Raw genomic sequence first — 11,056 nt, 5'->3', positions numbered from 1 at the left:
GTTGTGGCTGCATATTCTGCCCCTCTCTGTTTGGAAATCCCCTGCACAGCTCTGCCAGCTACTCGGCTTGGTTCATCAGGGGATTTTTTTAAATTTAATTTTTAAGAGTTTTATCCAAGGTCTCAAAGCTGCTAAATGGTGAGTAGGAAGTTGATTCTGCCTAATCTGTCTGACTCCATGCCCTTTCCATTAGGTCATGAAGGGGAACCTGAGGATTGGGGCTTTGGAATGTTAATCTTACCCAGAGGCCTGAAGTAATATCCCAGGATATGAACATGTGTGACCATCTGCCTATCCTGGGGGTGGGAAGAAGGCAGCATGCTCTATCCTTGACCCTGATTGAGCCCAGGGGCTGCATCTGGAGCTTTGGGGCCTGGGAACCTCTCTACTGCGTCAATGTCTGGAGGCCCTGAGAGTTTCGCTTAGGCTCAGAGCAGGCATCACAATCTCCCAGTTACTATTCTGTGCTGTGGCAAGTGCCAGCTTGTCCTCTCTTCCCCACCCAGCCCGGGAAACCGGCGGCATTTCTAGTTCAGGCCCAGACCGGTCCTGGCAGCCTGGATTCCACTGCCTAGGCAGGAAGCTCATCTCAGCCCAGTGACCCTTTCTCTCTGTTTTTCGTCACAGAGGAATTTCCATGCCAGCAGTGTGGGGCAATGGGGGTGGGTGGCCACAGGTTTCCCCCTGAAGCCACAAGAGCCACGGAGTGTAGGTAAGATAAGCACATGGAGGAGGAAGGATGGGAGGGAAGGATCAGGAAGCTTTAGAGAGTCCATTCCTGAGACTGCTTCATCCTCAAATTCCGAGGTAAATAAAGGTGTTGGGAAGGATGTACTATATGTCCAGCTGCCCAGCCCTTGAGATCCTCCCCCTAGAGAGCTGAGAGGAGTTTTCTCACATTCCCACATGCAGGAGGGAAAGAGGCTGGGCCTGGGCAGGTCTAGAGAGTTCTGTTCCCCTGCCCCGGGGGGAACACGCCTAGGCTTGCTGACCTCTCAGGTAGGAGTCTGTCAGGTAGGAAGCTGGGCCTCTCATTGTGTGTGTGTGTGTGTGTGTGTGTGTGTGTGTGTGAGAGAGAGAGGCAGAGAGAGAGAGAGAGAGAGTGTGTGTGTGTGTGTGTATGTGTGTGTGTGTGTGTGTGTGTGTGTGTGTGTACTGGTGGAGAGAAACATATAGGATAAGGTGGCCATATTTAGCAAATAAAAATACAAGATGCCCAGTTAAATGTGAATCTCAGATAAACAATTAATACATGAATACACTAAACAATTATTTGTTGTTTATCTGAAATTCACATTTAACTGGGGATCCTTGATTTTATTGGCAATCCCAATAAACGGAGTCGGGGCTTGAGGGAACTAGACTGAGGCTGGCACTCCATTCCTTTGCCTCTCTGATTTCAGAGAGGTAGAGCTAATTCCCAGACATATACCCCTGCCATGACCTGCTTCTAACCTTGAAGCCAGAGAATCCCTTAGACATTGGCTTTTCAGGGCATACATGGGCCCCAACCCACACAGCTAGGGATCTTTTGACTTTAGTTCTCAAACTCCATAGACTTTCATGACAATTGTGAATGCTCCATCCTGGAGCCCCTTTGAAGATGAAAAGCTCTCCTGAGAAGTGGAGTGCTCTGTTGTTGTAATTAACATAATTAAAAGCAATTTGTCTCATAGTCCCATAGGAAACTGGGGGACTTCCCTTCTTGTATGAAATCCTGACAGCACTCTCCCAGGAGACGGACACCACTTCTAACCCAACCCTAGCCCTGGTCCCTGCTCCCACCCCATTCTGACTTAGATATAGAGGTTGTTTCATATTTTTTGTTTGTTTCACCTTTTCAGATGATTCCTCATCAACACAGGGCACCCAGATCTCCAGGCACAGGACCCCGTCTATCCTGGGACATGTTTGTGTCTGCTTTCCTGGGTTGAAAACACCTGGTGAATGGTAAATCCTGAAGCTTTACCATTTCAACCCTAGCTCTGCACCCAGACAGAAAGGATACCCGTTGCTGTGGTCTCACCTCTCAACCCACATGCCCTGACCACTAGAAGCAAATGCTTCCTTGATTCCAAGAGTCAGGTTGTGGCTGTGCAGAGTGACCAGGCAAAGAACATGTAAGCATTACTCTGCTAAAGCAGCTTGGTCATGCAATGGTAACCAGGGTAGGAAAGTTAATGTCCAGAAGCCCTGCACAGAGTCTGTTGTCTTAATTATTTCTAGGAGTGCATCCTTCTGCATTCCCCAAGGAGATGATAAATTTCCACAGGAAAAGCCGCAGCATTTCATTCCCCAGTGGCCCAACATAGAGAAGATGCTGTGTTGCTAATTGGGCTGGGCCAAATTAATCTATTCCTGATAGGCCAAAGAAGCATCTCTGTCTCTTTCTGGGTTTTCAGGGTTCTTACCAGACAGCTCTGGGGTTTCCTGGCATATCTACAATGTGATTAGAATTTGGCCTGTTGTGATTGTCAAAATGGGCCAGACATGGTGGCTCATGCCTGTAATCCCAGCACTTTGGGAGGCCGAGGCAGGTGGATCGCTTGAGGTTGGAGTTCAAGACCAGCCTGGCCAACATGGTGAAATCCTGTCTCTACTAAAAATGTAAAAATTAACTAGACACAGTGTCAGGCACCTGTAATCCCAGCTACTCAGGAGGCTGAGGCAGGAGAATTGCTGGAACTCAGGAGGCAGAGGTTGCAGTGAGCTGAGATTGCGTCACTGCACTGCAGCCAGGGCAACACAGCGAGACTCTCTCTCTCTCAAAAAAAAAAAAAACAAAATTCTAGACTATGATCATAGCAAGTTAGCAAAAGGCTATAAAATCTCTCTGTCACTTAGAATCTATTTTTTAATATCTTTATGTTGGTTGTGCTTTAGATTATCTTGGAAAATCATGAGAGGGAAGAGTCCTAGAGTGCAGAGGAAAGCACTCTGAGGGCTTGGTCTTTAAAGTTTGTTCCTCTCCCCACAGCGCGTGCACACACACACACGCCCATGCATCCACACGCACACACACCTTCATCTGGGAACAGCAGAGCTAGCTCTCCCCCACCCATTTTCTGTTTCATTCAGTTTAACTTAATAGGAACGAAGGCTTAGACAGCAAATAGTGCTCACTGACAATAATCATAGCCCTAATTGAGCATAAATGACTTGGCCTCTTTGAGATTCAGAGTTACCAGCACATGTCAGATGAACTAGGGATTCTCTGACAGAGGCTCAATGACAGACAGTGGTGAAAAGCCCTCTGAAATAGCTTCATAATGAGAGAGGAGACTCTGGACTGGTGACGGAGTGTCTAGAACCCATCAGAGGGGGAGCTGGTTCCAGAAACAGCATGCAACTGACACTGACACCTCCTCCCAAGCCATTCACCTGACCCTATGGGACTGCTGGGGAAATGGCTAGCACTTGTGAACTGAAGAGTTTGGACCCTAAAGAGGTGTGCCATTGACAGCTAGTCCTGGCCTGACAGATACGAAGCAGAGTATCACAAGTTACAGGGAGCTGGGAAAGAAGAAAGGGGAGAATGGGGGAGAATGTCTGCTTTTGCCCCCGGAACACAACCAGATTTTAACAGCAACTACTCAAGATGAGGGTAATCAGGACTGACCCTTTGGACTGGGTTAGCATTTTTGAGAGACTTGGCCAAACCAGGGGAAGAATGGACTTCCTGCTAATCTAACCCTGTAGAAGCTCAGCCTCACTGAGAATCCCATATTAAAAGAAACTCAGTTCTTTTCATTAAAGACTGAAGCACAGGGACAACTTTTAAGAATGGTTATTCTTCAATAGCATACCCTATTTAGGAAATAAACCTTAACTATCTTTTCTTGGGGAAAAAAGTCTAGTGTCTTCATTTTTTAAATCAGGAATACAGAATTCTCAGGGTTTCTTTTCCTTTAATGATTTTAAAGTGTTTTTGTTTCTTGAAGAGCCAACATAGGTTCAAGGGTATATTCCTGTGTGGTTGAGAAAACAATTTATCTTTGTATTCCAGCAGACAATGTCCAGACCTGGCCCATGCTGCCCTCATCTCTCTTTGCACTAGAACCTGTCCTGTCCCAAATACATTCACCATCATCTACCTTAGCCATCAAAGGAACTATAGTTACAGTTACTTTCGGGCTGGAGAACAAAATTATCCAAACATTTATCTGGCTCCCAAATCCCTAGTTGTGTCTTCAGACAAAGCTAGAGGAGCAATTAGTTAGCAGAATAAGGGTAGTACCATTCCACTGCACTCAACACTAAATTACAACCAGTTTTGCAATCTGCCTTTGTGGAATTTCCAGTGCAAGAATTCATAATAAACTCAGGGAAAGGCTTTTTTTTTTTTTTTTTTTTTTTGAGGTAGAGTCTCACTCTGTTGCCCAAGCTGCAGTGCAGTGGCACGACCGTGGCTCACTGCAACTTCCGCCTCCTGGGTTCAAGTGATTCTCCTGCCTCAGCCTCCTGAGTAGCTGGGATTGGGATTACAGGCACACACCACCATACCCAGCTAATTTTTGTATTTTTAGTAGAGACAGGGTTTTGCCGTGTTGGCCAGGTTGGTCTTGAACTCCTGACCTTAAGTGATCTAACTGCCTCGGCCTCCCAAAGTGCTGGGATTACAGGCGTGAGCCACTGCACCCAGCTGAAAGGACATTTTTAGTTATGAATTTTATTTCTAAACTTTTAGTTCTAGCCAGAATGAATGCATAACAAAGAAAGTAAGAAGAAACAAAAATGTACAAGAAAATGGTAGAAAATCTTGTTCATGAGAAGTGGATATGGTTGTTAAAGTAAATATGAGAAAAGCTGGTGTTTTAGGGTCTTCACTATCTAAAGAAAAAACCTGCCCCCAAAATGGAAGGTAACTGCAGTTACAGTTACTTTAGGGCTGACCCTAGTTCCAAATAAAACATTAAAATTGCTGAAGCCTAGCACACCAGATGTAATAGTCTCAGGGGTTAAGGCTGGGATGTCAAAGTTATACCAGGGAGTGATTTGGTAACAGTCAAAAGGGAGAGAACATTGATTTGTGCTAATAGGCAATTATAGACTCAGTTTCATTCAAGATTGTAATTCCTAACTTAATGTTTTAAAAAGCAGGACCACAATCTGTACCCTGCGGATTTTTTTATCCTTATTTCTCCCCTCCAAAAAAAAAAAGAAAAGAAAAGAAAAAGTTCTTGTATCACATGAATTAATCAATGGTGCTCAGAAGAGTCGTGATTTTCTTGGGCAAAATGGCACATAACAGGTGAAAAAGAAAAAAAAATGCATCATTTGTAAGTCAGGCCACCCTAGGCTGGATTAATCACTCCCTCCTCTCTGTTCCCTCAGTGCATGGCTCATACTTTCATGAAAGAATTTATCACACTGTGATGCTGTGGAGAATGATCGGCTTCTGTGACTGCTCCCTTTCTCTGGACTGTGAGCTCCCTGAGGCCAAAGACTTTGTTTTATTCTTTTACATACATTCCCTTGGCGCTTAATATATCCCCAGAGTGCAGTGGTACAGAATCAATGATTACTCAGTAAACAAATACTCCCCAGGTTCTGTACTGCACCCAGTCCCCTGCATGAGGTGTAAAAGTCATTTGGCCCCTAATGCATCACTGGTTTTTGAATCCAGATAGATGTGAGTCCAGCATCCTCAGTCTTAACTCTTTTGTAAACCTGCCTTTCCTGAGAAGAATCAGTTCATAAATGGGAGACAACACCAGCTTTCCTCTTCGCCCAGTGGCTGCTCCTCCTTAGTCACCTTGCTGGTTCTTCTTCATCTGTCCTGTGTCTTAAATTCGCAGCTACCCCAGGGCTCAGTTTTCAGGCTTCTTCTCTGTATTGATATTGAGTAATCTCATTCAGTCCCAATCATACACTGACCACTCTCAGGTCATTCTGGCAGCCTGGATCTCTCTCCTGAACTCCAGATGTGCCACATACCTGGACCTTTCCACTTATATGTCTAAGGGAATCTATCTATAGCTTAATATGTGAATTGAATTATCTGGACACTGGCTAGGCATGGTGGCTTACGCCTGTAATCCCAGCACTTTGGGAGGCCAAGGTGGGTGGATCACTTGATGTCAGGAGTTCGAGACCAACCTGGCCAACATGATGAAACCCGTCTCTACTAAAAACACAAATAATAATAATAATAAAAATTAGCCAGTCATGGTGGTGCACGCCTGTAATCCCAGCTACTCAGGAGGCTGGGATGGGAAAAGCATTTGAACTAGAGAGGCAGAGGCTGCAGTGAGCCGAGATCACACAACTGCACTCCAGCCTGGGCAACAGAGTGAGACCCTGTTTCAAATAAATAAATAAATAATAAGAATTATCTGAGCACTTGTTGGGCAGATGGATGCAGTGTTTCTGAGCCCACAGGGATAAGGGAGAACATAAGAAGTTAAGAGCTGTGGAGAGCTGGGGCCGGGTGTGGTGGCTCACGCCTGTAATCCCACCACTTTGGGAGGCCGAGGTGGGCAGGTTATGAGGTCAGGAGATCGAGAACATCCTGGCTAACATGGTGAAACCCCGTCTATACTAAAAATACAAAAAATTAGCCGGGCGTGGTGACAGGCACCTGTAGTCCCAGCTACTCAGGAGGCTGAGGCAGGAGAATGGTGTGAATCCAGGAGGTGGAGCTTGCAGTGAACCGAGATCACGCCACTGCACTCCAGCCTGGGCGACAGAGTGAGACTCCGTCTCAAAAAAAAAAAAAAAAAGAGCTGTGAAGAGCTGGACCCTTGGGTTCACCCGTGTGATTCCATCATATTATAACCATATTTGCATAGTGACCAGCATGGAGAGTGTGGATTTCACAGATGTTTCTGGTAAACTGAACTCATTACAGTCTCAAAATATGATAATTATACCAGGAGAGACTTGAGATGCTGGTTTCAATAAATGCTGAGAAGTAGGAGGAAGTACTTGGTAAACATATGAAAACGTCTTCAAAGTCGTCCTGGCTAGAATGCAGTGGCATAATTTCGGCTCGCTGCAACCTCCATCTCCCAGGTTCAAGCGATTTTCGTGCCTCAGCCTCCCAAGTAGCTCGGATTACAGGCGCATGCCACCACGCCCGGCTAATTTTTGTATTTTTAGTAGAGATGAGGTTTCGTCATATTGGCCAGGCTGGTCTTGAACTCTTGATCTCAATTAATCTACCCACCTTGGCCTCCCAAAGTGCTGGGATTACAGGCATGAGCCACAGCGCCCAGCTGAAAAAGTCTCCAAAGTTGTGGTGGGCAGCATCCAAAGCAAACTAATTGCTCAGGTAAGGCATCAGAAGGGAAGATTTAATAGCCTTGACACCCACACCAGACATCCTTGTGATTGCTCTAAACTCCAAATCTGATCACATAACTTCCTTGCTTGAAATCCCTTATCAGCTCCTCACATTTTATGGGATTGGATGTCAACTTCTCCACAAGGCATCCAAGGCCTTTCATGGACTGGCTCCTCACCTGCCAGGTCTCTAACCCCTCCTGTCCTGCCTGTCCACCTCAGTGACGTGGACCACTTGCAGTTATCCAAACACGTCTCTATACTTTTGTTCATGCTATTGCCTCTACCTGGAATTCTCTCTTCCTATTTATTCACCCAGGAAATCCTGACTCGGTCCATCCTCTGTGCAGCTCCCCACAAACTTTTCCCTCTTCTCCATGGCAGAATGAGTTTCTTTATCTTCTGGGTTCCTTTAAACCTTTTGTACATCTTTTAGCCCATGACACTGTTATTCTTTGTTAATTGCTTTGTCTCCCAACTTCCCAACTAGACTCTGAGATCGTCAAGGGAAAAGTCTGATGTTTGAGTTTTTGAAATCCCTGATGCCCAGTGTTATTCCTGGAACACAGTAACAGTTTAGAAAATGCTTGATAAAATGAATGAATGAACGAAAAATACCAACATTCCACTAGGGGAGCAATGCAAAACTTGATGCCCTCTAACAGCATTTAAGGCTTGTTCTCAACTAAAGTAATAGGATAAAATATTTTCAATTTTAAGCTAGACCTAATGTAAATCAATCCCTGATACACCTGATGAAACATATTTATAAAAGTTCACTATATTCCAGGTTCTGAGTTTCACAGTGGATACTTCTTATGGGTACAGATGAATGGAAAGGGCAGGGGCCATATGTACTAATATTTTGTATTTTTATGTTATATAGCGTGCATCACAAAGCTTTGCTCTTCACAGACATAATCTCATTTCTAAAGTCTGCTCCACCTAGAAAGCTTATTGCTCCACATATAATAAATGCTGTGGAATCCGATGACTACACAGCTTCCTAATTTCCTATTGTTCTATCTCCATCATATCCTGTCTTGAACGCACGAACTTACTGTTGATGAGGTCAGGAGACACAACTCATATGGCCTCATATCCATAATTTTGATCAATTTTGAGTTCAATACTAGTGTTCAATGAATGTGTCTGGCTGACAGATTCTCAGCCTGAGACCAGCATCCCCCCACCTGGGTAAATGTGTCCTTGCAGATTCCTTAGCATCCAGCATTGTTCAGTTCAGCATTCAGCACAGTGAATTGTAATGGTCTGTGTACTTACCTACACCCAGACAAGACTGTGAACTCCCTGAGGAGACTGGCATGATCTTATTCTTTCTCCTAGCCTCGGCTGCCAGCATAGTACCTGGCACGTAAGTGTTAGGTAAATATTTTTTTAAACAAATAAGTGAGCTAATTCCACAATTTTATAAGGCTAGTGAGAGACTGATTTCTGCCAGCACTCTCGGGAAGAGGCTGGATTGCTTTGGGTGTGTACACAGACATACGTGTATACATGTTGCAGAAGAGCTGGTCTTGTATGTAGGAAACTATCTAATTTAAGGCTACTAGGAATACACACACACACACACACACACACACACACACACACACACTCCTTCCTTAGAATCTTCCCAAATCAGAAGCTGAGGTATCTGACTTTCACCATTAGAGAGTCATACCTTTGGATATACATGGATTCCTCTCAACATATCTTGAAACTATGTGACCTTGTTATCACAAAAAAATTAGATCTCAGACATCCCCAGCATCTGAGATGTATCCTCAAGCAGTGCTCCCCCTAGCTCTGTTGAGAATCTCAGATAGACCTCTGCTTACTCTCTGTACTTTGCATTAGAAAGTGACTGACTTGTGTCTTTAAAAATATATAGCTATATGTCAAGTAAGTACTTTCAAATTATATGTATCATAATATTTACAAACAATTAAAACATATCAATTTGTAGAACTCCATGAATTCAAAATGATACTAAAAATAAAAACCAAAACTTAATTGACCACCATTAAATCTAGTGATCAACTTCTTATATTGAAATTGGCAAATGAAGGCAAAGAATCAAGCATTTATTCTTTCCTATATAAACTGTACCACTGGGTAACCAAAATGTGATTAAGGTAGAAATTTGTCTTCACAGCAAGAATTCAGCAAGTAAGTAAAGAATAAATGACAGAATCAGAGTATCACTCCCTGAAATAGAATTATAACATATTCATGAATTAATGAATTTACACATTGAGCATCAATGTCTGGTAACATCACAGAAAGAAAGGCAACCAGATATCATATGCCTTCTGATGGAAGTATAAAATACCAAGTATAACGAAGTCTGATCAAACTTCTAGATCCAACAATCAATTCATAAGAAATATAGAGAAGAGCATAACATGTTAAACGACATGTTAAACCAACAAATTTTTTTTTTTTTTTTTTTGAGATGGAGTCTTGCTCTGTCGCCCAGTCTGGAGTGTGGTAGTGCCATCTCGGCTCACTGCAAACTCCGCCTCCTGGGTTCACACCATTCTCCTGCCTCAGCCTCCCGAGTAGCTGGAACTACAGGTGCCCGCCACCACGCCCAGCTAAGTTTTGTATTTTTAGTAGAGATGGGGTTTCACTGTGTTAGCCAGATGGTCTCAATCTCCTGACCTTGTGATCCACCCACCTCGGCCTCCCAACAAAGTATTTTAAAAGACAACATTTATGAGACAATCAAAATTTGAACACTGGCAGTATATATGATTATATTAAATAGTTATCATCACTTTTTTTTTAGGTTGGATAATGCCATTGAGGCTACATTAAGAAAAAAACCCTTAACTTTTAGAAATGCACACTAAGATATTTNCTGGAACTACAGGTGCCCGCCACCACGCCCAGCTAAGTTTTGTATTTTTAGTAGAGATGGGGTTTCACTGTGTTAGCCAGATGGTCTCAATCTCCTGACCTTGTGATCCACCCACCTCGGCCTCCCAACAAAGTATTTTTAAAAGACAACATTTATGAGACAATCAAAAATTTGAACACTGGCAGTATATATGATTATATTAAATAGTTATCATCACTTTTTTTTTAGGTTGGATAATGCCATTGAGGCTACATTAAGAAAAAAACCCTTAACTTTTAGAAATGCACACTAAGATATTTACAGATGAAATAATATGATGTTTGGGATTTGCTTCAAAAATAATGCAGAGTAGGGACAGGGCAGTGGTTGGGCATATAAATGAGACAAGATGGTCTTGAGTTGACAGTTGTTGAAACTGAGCAACAGGTATATGGGAGTTCATTCTCCCATTTTGTCTACTTTTGCATACACTTAAAATGTACCATATAAAACATTTTTTTCTTTTAAATTATTAACTGATTCTGAAGCATTCCTATATCTTGTCCTAAGGGATTGCTATCCCTCTCCCACTCCTTGAGATCATTATCCTAGAGAATCTTCTGGAAATTGCAAATATCCCAAGGACAGTAACTTGTTAATTCATTAACAGCTATCTGTAAACTAATATAGAGGGTTATTTCCTGGACTGCCTTTAACACTGAAAATACGGAGTTCCTGTGAGTAGAGGTAAAAGAAAACTTTGGAGGAGGGAAACAGAAGGGCAGAGGGAGGGAAGAAGAAAGAAGAAAAACAAATTTTATCTTCATTACAGTTTTCCAAAGGCCTTCATTTGTTAGCATATACATCTTCTTTGTGCGGGTTTTAGTAAGAGAACTTTCACGGGGTGGGCGGGGGGAGAGAAATGCT

Source organism: Rhinopithecus bieti, unplaced genomic scaffold, assembly GCF_001698545.2.
Source record: "Rhinopithecus bieti isolate Rb0 unplaced genomic scaffold, ASM169854v2 scaffold_15813, whole genome shotgun sequence".
Taxonomy (NCBI): domain Eukaryota; kingdom Metazoa; phylum Chordata; class Mammalia; order Primates; family Cercopithecidae; genus Rhinopithecus; species Rhinopithecus bieti.
Note: the sequence above shows the minus strand (reverse complement) of the source record.